Source organism: Musca autumnalis, unplaced genomic scaffold, assembly GCF_047663935.1.
Source record: "Musca autumnalis isolate F117 unplaced genomic scaffold, ASM4766393v1 scaffold_3, whole genome shotgun sequence".
Taxonomy (NCBI): domain Eukaryota; kingdom Metazoa; phylum Arthropoda; class Insecta; order Diptera; family Muscidae; genus Musca; species Musca autumnalis.
In genome coordinates this window covers 71,942,911-71,966,080 of record NW_027411866.1, presented here as the reverse complement: position 1 = coordinate 71,966,080, position 23,170 = coordinate 71,942,911, and positions in this window count along the sequence as shown.

Genomic DNA, 23,170 nt, shown 5'->3' with positions numbered 1-23,170 from the left:
AATGGTCAATATAGGTTCACGTTTCGTATAGTCCCCATATAAATCTACTTCCTGATATTCGGTAGTTTGAGGATTTGTGTTACATTTTTAAGCGAACTACCTAAAATTTGACATTACAGATTCCCAGTGGTCACAAAACTTCTCGACCAAAAATTGTCAATCCATGTTTTTGTATAACCCCATATAACGGCACCTCGAAATTTTCGGTATTTTGAGGATTTAAGTTAATTTTTTGACAGAAATGGAGGTAATTTGACATTTGAGATTCCAAGTGGTGACAAAACTTCTCCTCCACCTCATGTATAAATACTCTCTTCAGTTCGTCTATTAATTATACCTTCAGATTGTTTACAAAGACTACCTTCAGCTTGTCTATAGAGACTCCCTTCAGCTCGTCTTCAAAGGCTCCCTTCAGCTCGTCTGTAAGGACTTCCATCACACTGCTTCCAGTTCATCTATAAATAATCCCTTCTGACTCTTCAGGTCGTCTACACAGACCCCCTTCAGTTTGTCTATACAGACTTCCTTCAGCTCGTCTATAAATACGTCCTTCAGATCAGATATAAAGACTTCTTTCAGCTTATCTTTAAAGACGTCCTTCATGAAGACTTATTTCAGCTTCTATATAAAGACTTCCTACAGCTCTTCTATAAAGACTTCCTTCAGCTCGTATATAAAGACTCCTTTCAACTCGTCTATAAGGACTTCCATGAACCTACTTCCAGTTCATCTATAAATAATCCCCTCTGACTCTTTAGGTCGTCTACACAGACCCCCTTCAGTTTGTCTATACAGACTCCCTTCAGCTCTTCTATAATCCTTCAGGTTATGTATACCGACTCCCTTCAGCTCGTCTATAAAGACTTCCTTCAGCTCGTCTATAAAGACTTCCTTCAGCTCGTCTATAAATAATCCCTTCTGACTCTTCAGGTCGTCTACACAGACCCCTTCAGGTTGTCTATAAAGACTTCATTCATACTGCATTCAGGTCGTCTAAGCAGACTCTCTTTAGGTTATCTATACAGACTCTCTTCCGCTCGTCTATAAAGACGTCCTTCAGCTCGTCTATAAAGACCCCTTCAGCTTGGCTTCAAAGACAGCTCGTCTATAAAGACTCCCTTAAGATCGTCTATAAAGACTTAATTACTTGTTTACCAATCAAGTGACGGTAGCTATGAATATTGGCATTATATTAACATTTTTAATATGAACGGGGAAAATTAACAGCAATATTTAAATAAACAGAATTATCAAAGAAAAAATGACTGACACCAACTACCATCTCAAACAAAAACAATTTTATTAACTTTTGCGAAATATTTGTTGTGTTTTAAAAAATCGGAACAAGTACAACCTAACATGAAATTCTCACCACTAAATTCACACAATTAAAATCAATTTATCTCGTTAATTATTAAAAACTACACAGACATAAGCTGTGATTTTGAGTACGTTTTATGGATTTTTCCAATGGAGTCAATTGAGGGGGAGCAGTGTAACACATCTAACACCTGGTTTTATTTCAATGTATAATCTGAAATAAAAACGAATAAAAACAAAACTTTAACTCAAAAAAACACAGTATGAAAATGCATTTTTATCTAAAAACGGCATCTTTTGTTTGAAAACGCCAACCTAAGCATCATCACCAGTTAACATCACAAGTAGATGCTGTTGCTATTGTTGTTTGCGTCACTTAACTATGACAGTGATCTAGTTCAATTGCCAAGAATTCAAGCAGCTGTAATATTAATTCAGTTTTGTGCGCATACAAAATGCAAAGAATTAATTACTATTTTAATGTATTTTATTGTTATTGAGGTTGCTGCTGCCGTTGCGGTTTCTGTTCGCCTGTACTTAACCAAGCAACCTAAATTAGTTAATTTAATCGCCAGCAAAACATCAAATTTAGAAAGTTTGTCAATGGAGTGAGAATAATGGCAAATAGTACATGGATTTGAACGTTAATTTAGTTTCACCCAGTTGATTATGAGCTACACGTGACATGAGCGTAATTTATTAATTTTTACCAAAAATAGGTTCGTTAAATACTAATATAAATTACTTATTACAGTGGTCTGTATTCTGATACGATTAAACATGGTAATATCAATGGGTGATGTGTGTCTATTTAGTTAAAGCGGATTCAATCTGAGAACTAACGAAAATTCTGATAAAACATAATTACTAATTTTTGGGCCCATGACAGCCAGGCCAGATACATTTTCTGAAGGCCTGCCCTCGTAATATGGTACACTTATTACTAGACAAAATTCCGTCACACATTCTAAATTTCATCAAAATCGGACGTGTTTGGTGCAGCAAAGACGTCTAATCGACCAAAAATATGCATCGGAGCTATATCCAAATCTGAACAGATTTCGATGTAATTTGGCGCATTTATTTTTAGACCGAATTCAGTCACACATACCATATTTCATCGAAATCAAACAAATGTAGCGTGTTTGGTGCAGCAAATTCGTAAAAACGGGTGAAAATATATATGGGAGCTATATCAAAATCTGAACCGATTTCGATAAAATTTAGCACACTTATTTCTAGAATAAATTCAGTTATACATTCCAAATTTCATCGAAATCAAAAATATATATCGTGTTTGGTGCAGCAAATACGTAAAATCGGATGAAAATATATATGGGAGCTATATCCAAATCTGAACCAATTTCGATATAATTCGGCACACTTATTTCTAGACCGAATCCAGTCACACATTTCAAATTTCATCAAAATCAAACGTATATAGCGTGTTTGGTGCCGCAAATGTATATATGTATATATATATGTATATCCTCAAAGGAATTATGGGTGTATGTATTTGGTTTCTTTTTGTATGTTATGTACAAATGCACAAAGACATAATACCCTTTACCACAGTGTGGTGTAGGGTAGAAATAGGGTCAATAAAGAATCAAATAACAAAAACAAATATATTTCAAAACTCAAAATGTCCCTAAAAGTAGATCGAATGCGATAAAGGCATACGAGTTGGAAATGTTTTGAGCAGCACTGTATATTCCCACAACATCCTAGGAGAAAAAAGGGAGACTTCGCAATCATATAAATAAATTCAGCGCAAAACAAATGCCCAGGGAAGTGGTGTTGGGTACTCACAAGGTCGGCCCCGTCCGACTATAGCCTGCTTTTACTTGTTCCCATATAACAATATTGCGTGGGTAAAATAATGCGATTAAGGTTCATTAATCACCTATCTATGTATATTAGAAAAATAAAGCATTTAAAATATTCTCTTGAAAATATATATTTGCTGGAAATTGACCTCGATTAGAGATTTTGAATGGAGCTAAGACTTATGAGTTTCTTTCGAATAGCAGGACCGATCCGACTATAGCCCTTTACTACCGCTTTGAAACAATGATCATTTATTTTTAAATGTCAATTCATGAAGTTACAAACAATAATTTATTTTAGTGACCTTTGAGTATACCGATATTTCAGTATAAACATAAAACATTGTTATGCACACAAATTATAGTTTTCCACTTAATAATACTTGATTGCCCGCAACTTCTTCTGCTTCTTCTACTTTTAAAATTAAAAAGTAATAATATACAAGCAATAACAACAACAACAACCAATCAACTATAAAAGAAACAATTTTCATGAATCATGAACATCTAACATTGGCAAACATTTCATTTGGCGAATATTTCATTTGTTGAACTCTTCTCAACGAATGACAATGCGGCACGTACAGAGGAGTTGACTTTGTTCGCTCATTCGTTCGTTCATAAGCTATTCTCGGACAAACAATTGGCAATCATCTGAAGTCATTTAATTTGCAGTCATAATCAATAATAATATTGGAATTCTACAAGTTTTTGATGGCTCATGTTTTGCGGAATTTCATTCTCATTTTGAAGCCATCAAGGTCGATTTGCCACTGCAATGGCTACAAAAGAAGGTTCACATATGAGAAAACGTAACTATTGACAGTATCCTTTGAAACGATTTCGAAAAGAAAAATGTTGTATTTACCACAATTGATGGTCAGCATGAACGTGATGTATTATATCTTAAGATCTTAATGTATTTTGTTGCGGATTTTAGTGTAGTTTGTGGCAATTATAATGGTCCACAAAGGAGTTGCATAGATAGAGAGAAAAAGAGAGTGCGCGAACGAAACGTGTATCAATGATAATTGTTAATGTTGCCATACTTTGAAACCAAATGATATCCGTTTTAGATTGTAGACCAGATAAAGTAAAATAATATCAGCTGGAAGCTTAATATCGGTATGAGTGCAGCTGTATGAATGCAGCTGTAGCAAGATGAGAATAATAATGGAAATGAATGAATATTGTAGGAAGTTTGATAAGGAAAAATATAGTTAAATACTTATAATTGTAGTTTAGTTTGGAAGTAAGATGATGTACCTTCATAAAATTAAAATTCTGAACATATTCACAAGTGAGGTTACAGATGAAAAGTTACATAGATTTTGAATGTATTTTATAAATCAATCAATAAACAAGTAAGAGAGGGCTATAGACGGAAGGGGCCGACCATATAATACACTACACCACTTCCCCTGGGCACTTGTTTTCCACTGAATTAATTTTATATCATTGCGACATATTTTTTCCGTCCGGTCATACATACATAAGTTGATATAGACGATAACATGCCAGAGATGTAGCACAAACATACACCGTCATTACTGGAAACGTTCGGTGTTATTTTCTTTATTTTATAATGAACACATATCACGAAAAATTTCTAAAATTTTCTTTTCCATTTCAAAAACATTCAGAAAACAATTTACATTCTACACCAATGATTTTTGGTACATAGATTAAGAAAAAAATCGTCATTCCAAATCTGTATTGTAACTAACCTTGATCGTTGCGCGCAAAAGATATAGGCGTGTTAAATTTAATAACTGGAAAAAATACTAAAAAATCGCGGCTTAATATAATAAGTTGCTATATCCTATTACTGTTTAAAAATTTGTCGCCCTTTGCGATGCTGGAAAAATACTTATGAAAGGTCCCAACGGATTCGCTAAAAATCCAATTTCATACAATATTTTACGTATTTACAAACATATTTTTTAAAAAGTATATTAAAAAATTACAACAGCATCCATACACAGTGAGAAATAAAATTATGCCTAAGTCGTGCAGCTTGGAGCTATAATATTCATGTAATTTGTAAAAATACGAAGAAAATATGAAGAAAAAAATAAAAATCATATTATTCTAATTTTATTTTTTATGGTTTTATAGAAAGAAAAAAATGCTTGAGTTTTTCGACTGCAACCAAATGTTGGCTTATAGTTTTCCTATTAGCGAACATTTTAGATCATTATATTAAATCAGAAATTTGAGGGGTATCATATCCGCCGATCTAGTGGATCGGCTTGTTAGATTCAGAACGTAAAAAAAAAACTAAATTTCCACTGAATTCAAACGGCATTTGTAAATTTTGAATTAAAAAAACAGGTTTTTTATAAAAATGTACGCACCAAAATTTCGACTTTGAGCGCAGATTGCCCTGATCCTTGGAAGGTTACACGACCAAGTTATACATTGCAAAATTGGGAGTACTACAATTAGATAAATCCGGCTGCGCGTCTCGATTAGAGCAAAATATTAAAAAAAAAAAACAATTTTTACTCTTCAACATTTCAGCATCCGTTTGACGTACATACAGTGACCATCATGTTAAATTGCAAGTTTCTTATTCGTCGTAAACCCAAACCTTACATAAAATTAAGCGCCGATCAGACTATTATTACAAATTTGTAGCATTGGAGGAAAATATGGTTCTGTACACTAAACCTATAGGAAGTAGACCCGTTGTGTAACAGACACATTATTTGCAATTTGTATCAGGCGAAAAGTCAGTAGTTCTTTTTCCATATGTAGGCTACTTTGGCAGTATATGCCCTCCAGGAATTAAAATATGGACCAAAAATTAAATTTTGATATTTCTCATACCAAAGTAATGGCCCATTTCACCCGCTAAAAAATATCAGATCAATATCCAAAATTGCAGGCATCTTCTTACCTCGTGCAAAATTTCGTGACTATTGATGATATTTATGATTATACTACAAACAACTAACTGGATATAATAGGCTGTAACTCTGTTATCTAATCACTAGGGTTTTCCCGGTTTTTATCATTCCCGGGAAACGGGAATCATAAAATCGCTATTCCCGGGAATCCGGGATTTCCCGGGAAATTTTAAAATACGGGAGTGGATCCATATTTCCGTGATTTTTTTTATCTTCCCATAGTAACTTATATGAAATACACTATATTCAGAGAGTTGCGGGCTCAAAAATGGATTACACGTTTTCGTTCTATCGATTAAAAACAAAAAAATGTGGAAAAATGCACAATGTTACCCGGATTTTGCCCACACTGATCATTTCCATTATTCAAAGCTAAGGAAATCGCTCGACGGAAAGTGATTTGGCTCAAAAAATGAAGTTATTGATCAGAAATTACAATTTTATCGACCTCGAAAATCGTATGTGTTATTCTTAAGAAAGTAAGAAAGTATCAGTCAGCTGTGCCGGCAGAGATATACCCTCAGCCTTGGACCTAAAGAATAGAAGCAAACACAATACTTCTGACGTTTCTAGGGGATTTTTGAGTTTTTGAACCAATTTTTTAGAAGGTATGGATTTGCCCCGAAACAATTTGTACCGTTTTGAATAGGGCCGCACACAAAACATGTTGCCAAACATTTAAAAGAGAGAGAGAGAGAGTGGGAGATTTTTCCCTTCGACGGTTATCTTACGTACTATCCAATGTAGTTGGTACCGTCAAGCTTTTTTTGAGATTTTGGGCCTTTATCTCAGAAAGAGTGGACTTGCCCTCTCAAAAAAATTGCGCCGTCGTAACAGGGCCTTCAAGTAGAACTTTATGGAAAGAATTTCAAAACGATTCGAGATGAGCTCTTATATTGCACTTTTCCTAAATTTTGTGTTAGAGGTACCCGAAGTGCTGGGCCGATATATTCGATATTCCCACCTGATACATGACTAGATGAAATAATACGATGTGCAAAGTTTGGACCAATCAGAAACTTCCTGCGGCAGTTAACTTGCCAGTTTTCCACTTTAGTTGTTGCCGTCAAGGTTTCTAGGAGCTTTTAAGACATTATCTCAGGAAGTATGGACTTACCCCCGGCAAAATTTGTACCGTCGTAAAGGGGCCATAAAGACTTCTGAAAAAATTTCAAATCGATCCGAGAGGAGCTCTTAAACTTCACTTTTTCCGAATTTTGTGTTAAACCCGTTCTATGCCTGGAACTAATATTACCATATGAAAAATTATGACCGATTCAGTTACTCCCTTCGAGAGTTTTCGTGCGCACCTTTTTAGTGATAATTGTTGAACTTTTGCGGGGAAGGTACCGGAAGTAGTGGACTATCGATATGGCCCATCTTCGAACTTAAACTAAGTTTGAAAAAAAATCTCGAATGCCACTTTTTTTACCTGATCGGTCTTATTATAACTTATAACTTTTTCCCTGAAAACACTTATGTAGATTATTGATTCTGTATAATCTAATCGAATTCTGATTCTATGGTATAAAAGTGACTGGCATAGTTTATTCATTCTTTCAATATTAGTTGTGATAAATGTAAAAATATATTTCCCGATTTCCCAGGAAATATGATTTTGTTCCCCGCGAAAATCCCGTAACCCAAAAACCGAGAATTCCCGGGAATTTCCGGTGCGGGATTTCCCTACCCAAAAACCTACTAATCACGTACACCAACACAATTGTCATCAATAGAAAGGTGAAGTGTTCCTTTTCCAAACATAGCTTGCTTGCCGGAATGTGTCTTCCAGGATTAAAGATATAAGCTGTATTTAAAAAATTTTCACACAAAAGTGTTGTCCATTTAACCCTCTTAATCTTGTCTGATCACCATTTCAAATTGCAAACTTCTTCTTTGTAATATATTCTTACCTTATTTAAAATTTCGAGGCGATCGGACTATTATTACGACCTACAGAGTAGCCAGAAAATCTGTTAAAAATGTTGTTTTTGGTCCATTTCAACCGCTAAATATTTCACGATCATCGCCAATAACAATAGGTATCTATTCTGGTCTGAACTCAACCTCCATGCAAAATATCGTGACGATCGGTCCATAATTGCGGCCTAGAGTTTGATTACAATTTATAATTGACAGACGGACGGACACACATCTCAAAATCGCTTTATCTCGTACACCACGTTGGGGGTCTACGACGAATATTTCGCGGTGTTACATGACTTTTTCCCAAAACAAATACCCTTTCCATATAGTGATGTAGGGTATAAAAATGTTCTTTCAATACTGTGCTGAGCTTTTTAATTTACCAATTATCGGTTAATATGACTGCATCAGACCTATATTGTTTGATTTTTTGGAGGAGGACGTTTTGTACCTATAGTGAAGAAAACATTTCAGTTATTCCGGTTGAATAACGTGGCTAAAACTTTTAAAATAACGAAAAACGTTGTACAGGTCAACGTTTTGTTCAGACGGGTACTGTTCTATAGGTGCCTCATGAAGTCAAGGGCATATAATGTATATAATTGTCCCACAGACATCCCATACGGGACAAGGGAGACTTCTCTCATACCAATGAGTGCACCCCGATTCATATTAGCTCAATGATAGGGGACCTACTGTTTATTGCCGAGTCCGAACGGCGTGTCCTAAGACACCACTTGTAAATAAGTTTTACATGGCTGAAATACTCAGGAAATGTCGCCAACATTACGAGTACTGAGGGGTATTTTGCCACCGTTGACATTTTATGTTGCCTGACCGGGGAATCGAACCCACGACCTTTAGTGTGCAGGGCGGGTGTGCATACCATTGCACCACGGTTACAGCCGTACACAAGGGCATACACTAACAAATTTCATGTGAAAAATTCTATACACCAACTCAAACTTAATACAAAATTTCAGCCATTTCGGTGGGATATTGAGGCCAAAACCTTCAATAATACAGAAAACTGGGATGTACCGTTCTAAGGGGGCTATATGAAGACATGGACTTATACCAACAAATTTCAGGTGAAAAGTTGTATACCCCAACGAATATTAAATACCAAATTTTAGTCATTTCTGTGGCGATTTAAGGCCACAACCTTTGAAATACAGAAAATCGGGAGGTCCCGTTTCATGAGTGCTATATTAAATAGTGGACCTATACCGAATAATTTCAGGTAGAATGTTTTGTACCACGGTTACAGCCATACACAAGGGCATACACTAACAAATTTCAGGTGAAAAATTCTATACACCAACTCAAACTTAATACCAAATTTCAGCCATTTCGGTGGGATATTTAGGCCAAAACCTTCAAAAATACCCTCAACGAAAACTAAATACCAAACTTCAACAATTTCGATCGGATATTGAGGCCAAAACCTTAAAAAGAACAAAAATCGAGGGGTACCGTTCTATGAGGTTTATATAGCCCTCATAGAACGGTACCCCTCGATTTTTGGCCTATACCTACAAATTTGTGGTGCAAAATGTGATGCTCCAACGAAGAATTAATATCTTAAATATTGAGGCCGCAACCTTCAAAATACCGAAAATCGGGAGGTACCCTTCTATGGGATCTATGTGCAGGCGTGGACCTATACCGACAAATTTCAGTTGTAAAGTTTAATACTACAACGAAGACTGAATACCAAATTATAGCCATATCGGTTTGGTAACGGGACTAAACCCTTGAAAATGCGAAAAATGCGGCGCTATATCAACAAAGTTCAGGTAAAGAATTTTATGCCCCCACCGAAAGCTTAATACCAAATTGCAACCATTTCGTTGGAATATTGAGGACACAACCTTTAAAATAACGAAAATCGGAAGTACCGCTCATGGGGCTATATGAAACCGTGGGCCTATACCGATAATTTTCTGTGGGGAATTGAGCCCACAACTTTCGAAAAACCGAAAATAGGGAGATACCACTCTATGGAGGCTATATAAAGACGTGGACCTATACCGGCAAATCTCAGTTGGAAAGTTAATTACCCCAACGAAGACCAAATTCCAAGTTTCAGGTATTTTGGTGGGGAATTGAGGCTACAACCTTCAAAGTACCTTTCTATGGGGGGCTACACGAAGCCGTGGACATATACGGATAAATTTCAGGCGAAAAATGTAATACCCCAATACGAAATTTCAGTCATTTCGGGGGGATATTGAAGCCACAACCACAACAAAATACCGAAAATCGGGAGGTACCGTTCAATGGGAGCTATATGAAGGTGTGGACCTATATCGAAAAATTTCAGGTGGAAAGTTGTACGCCCGCAACGAAGACTAAATACCAAATTATAGCCATATCGGTGTGGTAATGGGGCTAAAATCTTGAAAATGCCGAAAATCGGGAGATACCGATCCATGGGGCTATATGAACCTATACCAACAAATTTCAGGTGAATAATTTTATGCCCACATCGAAAGCTAAATACCAAATTTCGGTGGAATAGTGAGGCCACAACCTTCAAAATACCGAAAATCGGGGGTACCGCTCATGGGGCTACATGAAGACGTCGGCCTATATCGACAAATTTCAGGTGAAAAATTGTACGCCCGCAACGAAAACTAAATACCAAATTTCAGCCATTTCTGTGAGGAATTTAGGCCCCAACATTAAAAATATAGAAAATCGGGAGGCTCCTTTTAATGGAGGCGCTATAAAGTCGTGGACCGACATAGCTCATTTTTAATACGAAACATCCTAGTAGTAATATAATAAACTTCTATGCAATGCTCTATGTTAAAAATTTCGAGCTATATCTTGATTTCAACAGACAGACGGTCGGACGGACAAACGGTCATGGTTATATCGACTTAGAATTTTATGCTGATCAAGAATGTATATGGCAAAAACCAAAAATCCTTTGCAATTCCATTTGAAAAAAAATTAATTTTTTTTTGCTAGCACATCTACAATTTTTGGAATAGAGATTAAGAAAAAAAATTTGGTTTCAAATCTGTTCGCGTTCACAAAATTGGACGATGCGCGCAAAAGTTATAGCGGTTTTTATTCTCATATAAAGAAAAAATATTTAAAAATATCTTATTTGGTGTTATGAGAAAATGTACGCATAAATCGTTAACAGCATTCCATATCTATTCGTAGATGTTTAAATAGTTATTAAATTTATTATTATTTTTGCGAAAAATCAAAAAATAATAAAAAAATTTTAAGTAAATCAAAATTATCCTGTCCCAGAGTCCGTACAAACCCTCAAAAAATAAATAAAAAATATATGCGGAATCTAGACAATGCGTAGAAAAATATGATACCAAATTTATAGAGATTGGGTACATAAATTGCATATTATAGCAACAACAAAAGAGATTCGAAAAATTAGAAAAAAAATATTTGGGAGTTCTCCAACTATTTCGCATACAATAACACTGTGTGTAATTTTTTGAGTCATGTTTTATTAACCATATTCTGACTCCACAGTGTGATAGAACACAACAAGTAAAAAAGCGTTAAGTTCGGCCGGGCCGAACTTTTCATACCCTCCACCATAACACATTCTGAACTAAAATGGAATAATTAGTTTTCATTCCTGTCCCCAACTTTAAGTGGGTACGTTAACATGTCAGATAATGTACATAAAATGCTTCATTCGGGAGGCCCTTTTTTATGGTGCCTATATCTAACTATGTATGTTGACAATTTTTGGTGGGCGAGAAATTGGGAGGTACCGTTATATAGGGGTTATAATAAAACATGGACCTATGTTGACAGTTTTTGATGGGAGTCTTTAATGTCAAATAACTCCTAATTCGGTTAAAAATTGTAGCTAGAATTCTCAAAATACCGAAAATCGGTACATAACGTGGGAACTTCAAATTTCATTAAGAGCTAGTTCGGAGGTATGTGGGCTATACGAAAATATGAACTTAAATGAATAATGTTTGTTGGCTTTTAAATTTCAAATTACAGAAAGTTCATCCAAAAAATACAGTTAAGGTACGCAAAATTGGGGGGTTTGTTTTGGGGCTATACCAAAACATGGACCTTCAAATTCAAAATTATTTAGAATATAAGTTCTTTGGTCACTAGAAACCCTAAATATCAAATTATAGCTAATTCGGTCAAGAAATGTGAATTTAAACGTCAAAATACCTGAAATCGGCGGTAACGTTATATGGGGGCTATTCCAAAACATGGACCTATGTCCACTAGTTATATAAGTTTATTGACATTTAAGAACCCTAAATGTCAGTTTATAGCTAAATCGGTCTGAAATTGTAACTAAATCGTGAAAATGCCATAAATCGGGGGTACCGTTATATGGGGGCTATACCAAAACGTAGACCTATGTCCACAACTTATGTTATATACGTTTATTTACACTTAAGAACCCTAAATGTCAAATTATAGCTTAATCGACCTGAAAATGTACCTAAAAACGTCAAAATACCGTAAATCGGGGGGCACCGTTATATGGGGGCTATACCAAAACGTGGACCTATGTCCACAAGTTTTGTTATATAAGTTTATTGACATTTAAGAACCCTAAATGTCAAATAATAGCTACATAGGTCTGAAAATGTAGCTAAAAACGTAAAAATACCGTAAATCGGCGGTACCGTTATAAGGGGGCTATACCAAAACGTGGACCGATATAGCCCATCATCGAAATTGACCTGCCTGCAAACAAAAGACGCATTTTCCCAAAATTTCAGACAGGTTTTGGTGGAGAGGTGTGGTGACCACTAAGAACTTCAAATGTCAAATGTTCAAATTACAGCTAATTCGGTTAAAACTTGTAGGTAAAAATCTCAAAATACCGAAAATCAGGAGGTACCGTTATATACCAAAACATGTACCTATGTTCATAATTTTTTCGAATATAAGCTTTTTGGTCACTAAGAACCCTAAATATCAAATTATAGCTAATTCGGTCTAAAAATGCGACTTAAATCGCAAAATACCTGAAATCGGGCGGTAACGTTGTATGGGGGCTATTCCTAAACATTGATCTACAACCATTAGTTTTGTTACATAAGTTTATTGACACTAAAGAACCCTAAATGTCAATTTATAGCTAAATCGGTCTGAAAATGTAGCTAAAAACGTCAAAGTACCGTTATATAGGGGCTATACCAAAACGTGGACCTATATCCACAACTTTTGTTATATAAGTTTATTGACACTTAAGAACCCTAATGTCACATTATAGTTATATTTTCAGACCGATTTGAAAATGTAACTAAAAACTTCAAAATACCGTAAATCGGGGGTACCGTTATATGGAGGCTTTACCAAAACGTGGACATATGTCCACAAGTTTTGTTATATAAGTTTAGTGACGCTTAAGAGCCCTATATGTCAAATTATAGCTAAATCGGTGTGAAAATGTAGCTAAAAACGGCAAAATACCGTAAATCGGGGGTACCGTTATATGGGGGCTATACCAAAACGTGGACCTATGTTCACAACTTTTGTTATATAAGTTTATTGACACTTAAGAACTCTAAATGTCACATTATAGATAAATTGGTCTGAAAATGTAGCTAAAAACGTCAAAATACCGTAAATCGGGGGTACCGTTATATGGGGGCTATACCAAAACGTGTACCTATGTCCACAAGTTTTGTTATATAAGTTTAGTGACGCTTAAGAGCCCTAAATGTCAAATTATAGCTAAATCGGTCTGAAAATGTAGCTAAAAACGGTAAAATACCGTAAATCGGGGGGTACCTTTATATGGAGGCTATACCAAAACGTGGACCTATGTCCACAACTTTTGTTATATAAGTTTATTGACACATAAGAACCCTAAGTGTCAAATGATAGCTAAATCGGTCTGAATATGTAGCTAAAAACGGCGAAATACCGTAAATCGGGGGGTACCGTTATATGGGGGCTATACCAAAACGTGGACCTATGTCCACAACTTTTGTTATATAAGTTTATTGACACTTAAGAACCCTAAATGTCAAATTATAGCTACATCGGTCTGAAAATGTAGCTAAAAACGGCAAAATACTGTAAATCGGGGGGTACCGTTATATGTGGGCTATACCAAAACGTGGACCGATATAGCCCATCATCGAACTTGACCTGCCTGCAAACAAAAGACGCATTTTCCCAAAATTTCAGCGTTCTATCTCAATTTTTGTGGATGCTAGAGTGATTACCACAGACGGACGGACGGACGTGCACAAATCGACTCAGAATTTTACCCTGATCAAGAATATATATACTTTATAGGGTCGCAAATGAGTATTTCAATGCGTTACAAACGGAAAAACAAACTTAATATACCCTCCATACTATGGTGGAGGGTATAAAAAACGAGAAGACACGTGTCTCGCCGTTTTTCCCTATCTCATCAACTTACGCGGTTATAGGTCTCCCAAAATTTGAGACTTTGATGTAAAAAGGGTCATTTAATCAGGGCTATATCTTCCAAACCGTTAGGAAATTTGAATTTATTTCAGAGGCAAAGTTGTAGCTCTTGTCTTAAAGAACAAAAATTGTGAACACATATAATCCATCAAACTTCATCTGTAAGGTCAAAATCGCCATAGTCAAATTTCTTTTAATTTTTTTTCTCAAGTTTTGTTATACAGCTACCAAACCGATCAAATTTGAAGCAAACAACCAACTAAAAAAATATACCTCAGATCTCAATAAACATCTTTCTAGAATATACGATCTCTGTAGAAACGGATCTTAATGGTCAAAATAGCAAAACAATTTCGATTTTTATGCTATTTTCTCGGCTTCTGCTCCATAGATATCAAAGTGTTCAAAATGCAAGAAAACACTCAACCACAATATTGTAGCAAAGGCATCAATAAACAACTTTCTGGAACATACGAAATGTCTATGAACGGTTCTTAATAGTAAAAATAGTTTCAACAGAGTTCGTATATTCTAGAAAGATGTTTTTTGAGATCTGAGGTATGTTTTTGCAGTTGGTTGTTTGCTTCAATTGATCGGTTTGGTAGCTGTATAACTAAACTTGAGAAAAAAATTAAAATTAATTTGACTATGGCGATTTTGACCTTACAGATGAAGTTTGATGGATTATATGTGTTCACAATTTGTGTTCTTTAAGACAAGAGCTACAACTTTGCCTCTGAAATAAATTCAAATTTCCTGACGGTTTGGAAGATATAGCCCTGATTAAATGACCCTTTTTACATCAAAGCCTCAAACCTTTGGAGGCCTATAACCGCGAAAGTTGATGAGATACGAAAAAACGGCGAGACACGTGTCCTCTCTTTTTTCGTCTTCTATCACCCTACGGTGTAAGAATATGGTTAATAATTTTCGTGTTGCACAGTGTAATTAATGTGTACTGCTAAAACTTCATCAGGAAACATGGTTTACTATCGTGAAAGCTTATTTGCTTACTGTGATAACTTATAAGGATAGGAAATTAAGAGTAATATTGAAATTACAATCATTCAAAAAACGTGGAAATTAAAAAGCCTATTATTCGCGAATTAGTTAAAATCAGTTGATGCGCATCCGTTTTTGGATACAGCGAATCAATCTCTTTCAATAGTTGTGCATATTTCGATGTTTCACTCAGCGGTCGAAGTGTGCCGCCAGTTGCATCACACAATGCAAAAAACGTTAAAGTGGGTAAAAATCGCGCAATTTGCATACGATTTTTATGCGCATCCGTTTTCAGTAGCACCCATTAAAAATACGTCTATATACACATATTTCAAATAGATTCTTCAAGAACCGTGGATGTGCCTCCACATTCTATTTTTGGTAAAAACCCCATATTACTCGCGAACCTCTGTAATTTATGACAAGCGTTTTCGCACATATTATAATCGCGTATAAAAAATGTTAAATAAAATCGCAGTTTAATAAGCCGATTTGTCAAAATACATTTTTCCCGATTTTCGTATTTCCAAGGTATCTATATTCGCGATTTTAGTGGATGGATTCGATCGCGGAAGGTCTCATTAGATCCGTCGCGTAAAAAAACTAAATTCACGCGGGGTACAAAGGAAATTGAATGGCACTTGTAAATTTTAAACGCAAAAAGTAGGTTTTTTAAAAAAAATTCACGCATCAAATATTGACTTTTAGACTCCAATTACTAGGATGCTGTAAGGAGCACACTCATGAGATATGCATTAAACTACGTAAAATCACGAGTTCTATAATCCTATTATGAGTTTTGAATACTAACTTGTTGCGCGTCCGAACTATTAAAAAAATTCAAAAAACCAAAAATCGAAAAATGATACACTAGTATCATGTTACCCATGGAGTATTCTGTGATTCTTTCTTTAGCCATAGGTCTATAAAGTGTAAGGTTAAGCTAGAAATCGGAAGGGAACATAAAAAAACTTGTTGGCTTCAACCCATTTTTACCTATTTTTCTACATTGATGCCAACACAGCTTCCACGTAAATTAATTTTTAAAACACTTAATTTTAAAGAATTTCAATCATACTATATAGAATATGTTAACAGTTCGCGAATTCTGAATGGGTGAAACTCGGATTCATCGATTGTAAAACATTTTTGGTTTTCGCCATATGCCTTATGGGGTTACAAATAAAAACTTGAAATAGATTAGACAGATAATGTTGATACAATCGTCCACATTACTGAAATCGGGTTGTACCGTTATATGGCGGTTATGCCAAAACATGGACTTTTTCAAATTTTAATAGAAAAGTTATCTGACCGCTAATCAATCCCCAAATGTGGAATTACAGGTCTGAAAATGTAGCTAAAAACGTTAAAATATCTGAAATCGGGCGGAACATGTATATGGGGCTATTCCAAACATTGGACATACATATGTCCACAATTTTTGTTGGAGAAGTTTGTTGACCGCTGTAAACCTTAAATTCCAAATTATTGCTAATTCGGCCTGAAAATGTGTTATTAATGAATGCAATAAAGTAAAGAGTCCTCCATACTACGTTGAAGGATGGAAGAAGTAGGAATCCATATCATTGAATTAAATATAGAATCGGGCTGCAGTCATCGCAATAAAAGAAGTTTCTTGTGTTCCGGTAAAGGGACTGATGGAATTGGTCGCTATAACCTATATATAAGGGCTGCAAAACTTGGGACTTTTGGATTTTGTATTTTAACTAATATGACGTAATAAACGATGATGTTATAAGCTATTTCGACAAGAGTTTTGTAATCATAATAAAGAAATCTATCTTATTGTGTACCAAATAGTGCAAAAATGTTTAATAAAATACAACAACAAAAAGCTATGTTTCAAAATTGTATCTTGTTACTTCTCATTTCCATTCCATTTCTTTTAAATAGGTGTATCTTTTAATAACTCTATTCGCTTTATCTGTTTATGCTTTCATTAAGTATTTGGTTATTACATGCCTTTCATTTGTGGTTTTAGTCTTAAATTCTTTGCAAACATTGTTTGCGTTACATTTTCATTCATTTCCTTTCCTATATTCATAAGACACGTTATCTATTTTATATATGAATTTTTATTTAGACTTTTTTCACTTAACATTAAGCTATTAATAATGACTATATTCTGTTCTCAGGTTATGACTTGGAAATCTTTCAAGTCTTGTGAACTCGGTTATTGGGTTTACAAGTTAATTTGTCGTAGTCACGTACACCCTCGATTTGCAATGAAACAAATGGAAAATCAACGCCAAGCAATGGCACCATTAGTAAATTAAAAAAATAATAGAATAAGAACGATAACAACAGCAACCACAAATAAACGAAAAGACGAGGCTCTACTTTTCCCTTAGGTCGGTAACTCATCAAAACAATTAAAAACCTCAAAGATTTCCCAGTCTCCCCTAGAGCGTGTGAAAGAATGAATTTAAGTGGCATACGTGAACTCTTTTTCTCAGATTCTTTTGTCGAGATAATGAATTTATTCCAAGTAAATCTTGCTCTCTTTTCGCTGTATTTTATTGCATTCATTAATACCAGTTAAATCATATCGCTCATTTACTCAAAGAGTGGCATAACTCAAAAAACGGGTTTTTTGAGTTAGCAATTTCTATATTTTCTACGACTTCTATTTTATCTTGTGTAAAATTTCCATGTTGATATCTCCAAAACTCAATGAGTTACAACTTGTTTTCTAGGAGTTTGGCATAAATCAACAAAAAAGTTTTTTGAGGTTATGAAGCACTATAACATTTCGAATCATGCTTGATCTTACACAGAAATTTAGCACGGATATCTGGCAAGATCTTTACAAAAGATGATCCTAATAGTTATTTTATTTTTTGTGTAATAACCTTTTTAAGTTGGGAAGTCAAATTTCATTCCGCAACTTAAAACGCGTTTTTCTCGAAACTTGATTATTTGAAATGTGTCACTCTTTGAGTAAATGAGCGATATGTATATTTTTTCAGTTCTTCTTCTTTATTTGCCAACCCGTATTCTGGTGTTAGCGATCATACAATTATGTTTTACATTGTTAACAATTTAATTATATTTTTTATTACATTATAGATAGGTTTCGATTCGATTTTTTACATCGCGTGTTATTTGTCGTTTCACATTCATCCGTCGTAGTACTTCTTCATTTGAAACGTGGTCAGTCCAGCGAATTTTTAGAATACGACGATAAATCCACATTTCAAAAGAATTTAGTCGTTTTTCGTCGGCTAATTTTATCGTCCAAGTTTCTGCAGAGTATAATAATACTGACCATATGTAGCATCTGACAAAACGTATTTTCGTTGAAAGGCTAATGTTATGGCTGGTTAGCGTTTTCTTATATTTGGAAAATGAATTTCTTGCCATTTCGATTCGGCACTTAATTTCACTTGACATATCCCAACGGTCATTTATCTGGACTCCTAGATATTTATATGTTCTTACACGATCTATTTCTATGTTATTAATTATCATAGGTACATTATTTTCCACCTGTTTTCTGCTGACAATCATATATTTAGTTTTTCTTATGTTTATTGATAATTCATATTTTTCGCTGGTCTTCATGAGTGCATCTATTAGTCTTTGTAGCCCTGCTAAGCTGCTCGCCAGTAATGTGGTGTCATCAGCTTAACGAAAGTTATTGATGAGGATGTTATTTATGCTAATGCCAATGTTTTTGGAAGCTATTGATTCCTGAAAAATTTTTCAGAATATATATTAAAGAGAAGAGGTGACAAAATACATTCTTGCCGTACACCTTTCGAAATTGGGATATTGTCAGATAATTCACCATCCACTTTAATATTTGATACTTGTTTCCAGCATAGATTTTGAATACATCTTTTATCACATTCTTCTAGTCCAATATCGGTTAAAATATCCATCAACTTATCGTGTTTTACGGTATCAAACGCCTTCTCGTAGTCCACAAATCAAAGAAAGACGTTTCTTTGAACTTCGCGGCATTTTTGTACTAGAACGTGAACTCCAAGCAATACTTCTCGGGTACCCATGCCTTCTCTGAATCCAAATTGTGTGTTACACATATGCATCTCGCATAATGAGTATATTCGTCTGTGTATTATTTTAAAAAAGATTTTTAGAGCATGGCTCATAAGGCTAATTAGTCTAAAATCACCGCACAAATAACATTGTTTTTTTTTAGGTATGGTTACAAATGTCGATTCCAGCCAGTCTTGAGGGTAATGTCCTGTGGCGTAAATTTGATTGAATAATCTCAATATCAGTTGTATATTTCCTCCTTCTATCAGTTTCAGTACTTCGGTGGGTATTTCATCAGGACCCGATGCTTTTTTATCTTTCATGGTTTTTATTGTTGCTCTTAATTCTTCCTCTGTAATGGGTCTTATCGTTAAACCGCTTTGATATTCTGTATTTTGTAATTGTGCTCGACTTTCGTCCGTAAATAGAGCTTTTATATATTTTTCCCAAAGTTTTTTCTTTTCAGAAACTTCGTAATGGGCTATATTGTTTTCATCAAAGAGAAATGTGGAAGATCTTCTGGAATATATCCCGGATGCCGCTTTCAATTTTTTATGGAGATTGAAATCGTCGTGGAGAATTTGTAATCTTTCAATTTCCTGGCATTGTTTTCTTATTTGTGCATTTTTTGCAGCCCGAGTTGCGATTTTAATTTCCTGATTGATTTCCCAGTATTTTTCGTAGTTTATGTTTTTGTATTTGCTTCTTTCTTTACGTAGAGCTTGTATTTCATCTGTCACCCATGATTTTTCTCTATTAGACGTTGTGGTGCCTAACATATTATTAGTTATGTTGTTGATGGATTCTTTAACATCATCCCATATATTTTCGTTATCTTCAGCGATGTTATTCAGTTCGGCATTTAATCGGGTTTTTACCGAATGTCTCGTCAATTCATCATCAAGTCTATCAAAATTTAACTTCTTCTGCGTTTTTTTCTTGCGTGTTACTGCCAATTTTATGCGTATTTTGCAAACTAGAAGAATGTGATCCGAGAGAACGTCAGCGCCGGGATATGTGGAACATTTGTTCACACAGGAAGCATATATTTTATTTATTAAGATGTAATCTATTTGGTTTCTGACAATATTCTCACTATTATCTTGTGGCGACTTCCATGTATACAAACGCCTCGGATGGAGGCAAAACAACGTATTAGTAACTGTGTATTTATACTCTTGGCAGAATTGAATTAATCTCTCGCCTCTTTCATTTCGTTTACCTAAACCAAATTTTCCTGTTACATCAGTTGTTTCTTCCTTCCCAACTTTTGCATTAAAATCTCCCTGGATTATTGTAATTTCGTGTTGTTTCGTCATTGTCAGTAATTTTTCCACATCATTATAAAAATGTTCTATTTCCTCATTGCTACCATCACATGCAGGTGCATAAACTTGTATTACATTTATGTTAATCGGTTTTGCGGACAATTTAATCATCATTACTCTATCAAATACTGGGAAAAATCCTGTGGCGCTAGGTGCAATATTGTTTTTGACTAGGATAGCAACACCTTTTCTGTGGATTCCGTCAACATTGCCTGAGTGATAAACCTTTGTGTTTTCAGAGAAGAACTCTGAGCTTTCAGTCCACCATGTCTCACTTATACCCAATAAATCTATTTGTAGCCGTTTCATCTCGCTTATGGTATTATCAAGTTTTCCAAGCTCATAAAGACTTCGAACATTCCATGTTCCGATGTTAAGTTTTGTTTTACCTCCGGGGATTCTTAGCACCCTCGTTTGGCCGGAGACTGAGGGCCGATTGTTATTTTGTATTTCCATTTTTCATTGTATGATTTTCATGGGATATTACTTTAGTGGTTTCCCGTTGCCTTCTAAAGGGTTTAGAGTTTCCATCTCTGTATTCAGCCGCTCCTCCTGGAATTCAGACGCTGTTTGCTGCCGCCAATCCTTTGGTCATACGCTGCCGTTTTCCATTTTTTTCTTTTGGTTCGCCCCGCATATTTTATTTCTGCGGTACCCGCCATATCTGATGAGCGTTCCCCTATCCACCACATGGGGAGGCGTCCGATGGGAGAGAAAAAGATGGAAAAAAATAACTCCGCACGGATTTTTTTTTTCAGTTACTAACGAGATATTAACGTCCGTTAGCTTGGCATGCTTTCAATATTTTAGTGAAACTATCGACTACGTATGTTTTCCAATAAACTGATGTCAAAACATTAATTTAATAGGTCGGTCGGTTTATATTTTCAAAATAAAGGCAGTCCAAAATGTGGGCGTCATTTTTATTTTAATAAAGAATATTTGTACTTTTTCTAAGAGTCATAAAAATGTCGCAAACTTTTTTTTAAGATATAATTTTTTAGCAAAAAAACAAGTAAGAGAAGGATATAGTCGGTAGGGCCGACCATGTGATACCCTACACCACTTGCCCTGAGCGTTAGTTTTGCACGGAATTTATTTTATATTATTGCGACATATTATATTTTGTTTTAAAATTTGCATTAAAAACGAGACTTAAAGAATTTAAAAATAGCATTTGATGACTTTTACCGAAATGACCAAAGAACAAGTAGAAGAGCATCAGTCAGCTGTCCTGGCGAAGATATATCCTCAGCCTCTTACCAAAAAAGAAGCAAACACAATAATTTTACAGTATATAAAATATATTGATTTTGTATCACGAGTTTGCTTCAAAATTCGTGTGAATCTGTAGTACCGTAATGTGGGGCTATACCAAATCACAGAGGTGTACCAAACATTTTTAGCAAGCAAATTTCTAATTCATAGAGGACTCTAAATACTAAATTACTTTAAACTAAGTTTGGATGCAATTTTTTAAAAAAGTTCGACATTTATCTTACATATCAGACACTTTAGTATGTGCCGGCAGGGTTTTTGAGCTTTCGGCTATTTCAGGAAGTATGGATTTACTACGGAAAAAAATTGTATCGTTGTGAAAACAACTTTCTGCAAAAAATTAAATAGATCCGATACGAGTCCTCACACTGCACTTTTTTCAAATTTTGTGTGAGAGGTACTCGCATGATCGGTCCTGACCTGTCCATATTCCAACCTGATGCACGACTGGGTAAAATAATACAAAGTGCAAGGTTTGCACAAGTCAGAAACTCCCTGCGAGAGTTGCTTTTAGGCCATTATCTCAGGAAGTATGGCCTTAACTTGTGCCGACGTAAAGGAAGCCGCAAGGACAACCTGCTGAAAAGAATAAAAACAATCCGAGAGAAGCTCTTAAACTTAATTTCCTCCAAATTTTGTGTGAAAGGTATCTGAAAGTGTACACCGATATAGTCCATATTCGAAACTTACGTATGTCCAGAAGGAATAATATGATGTGCAAAGTTGGGACCAAATCGATTGCTTCCTTCAAGAGTTATCGTCCACACCATTTTACAGAAAATTTGTGAACTTTTGTGTGGGAAGAAGGAGTTGGTCGATATGGCCCATTTTCAAACTTAAACTAATTTCGGGAGAAACGTTACGAACTTTTAATTTGATTGCACCAGCCAGACAGACCGACAGTCAGGGCTAAATCGGCTCTAAATTGTCTGAAACGAATTTCCGCCAAACATACTTGGAGTTTAAAACCATTATTTCGATTAGATTAGAATCAAAGTGTATAAACCGTCGTTAGCCTAAAGGCTGAGGTATATAAATGCTAATATTTCGAGGTATTGGATTGCTCTTTACCAAAGGTGGTACACAAACAACAAACCCATTTTCTAGCATGCGGTAAATATAGTTCCTTGCA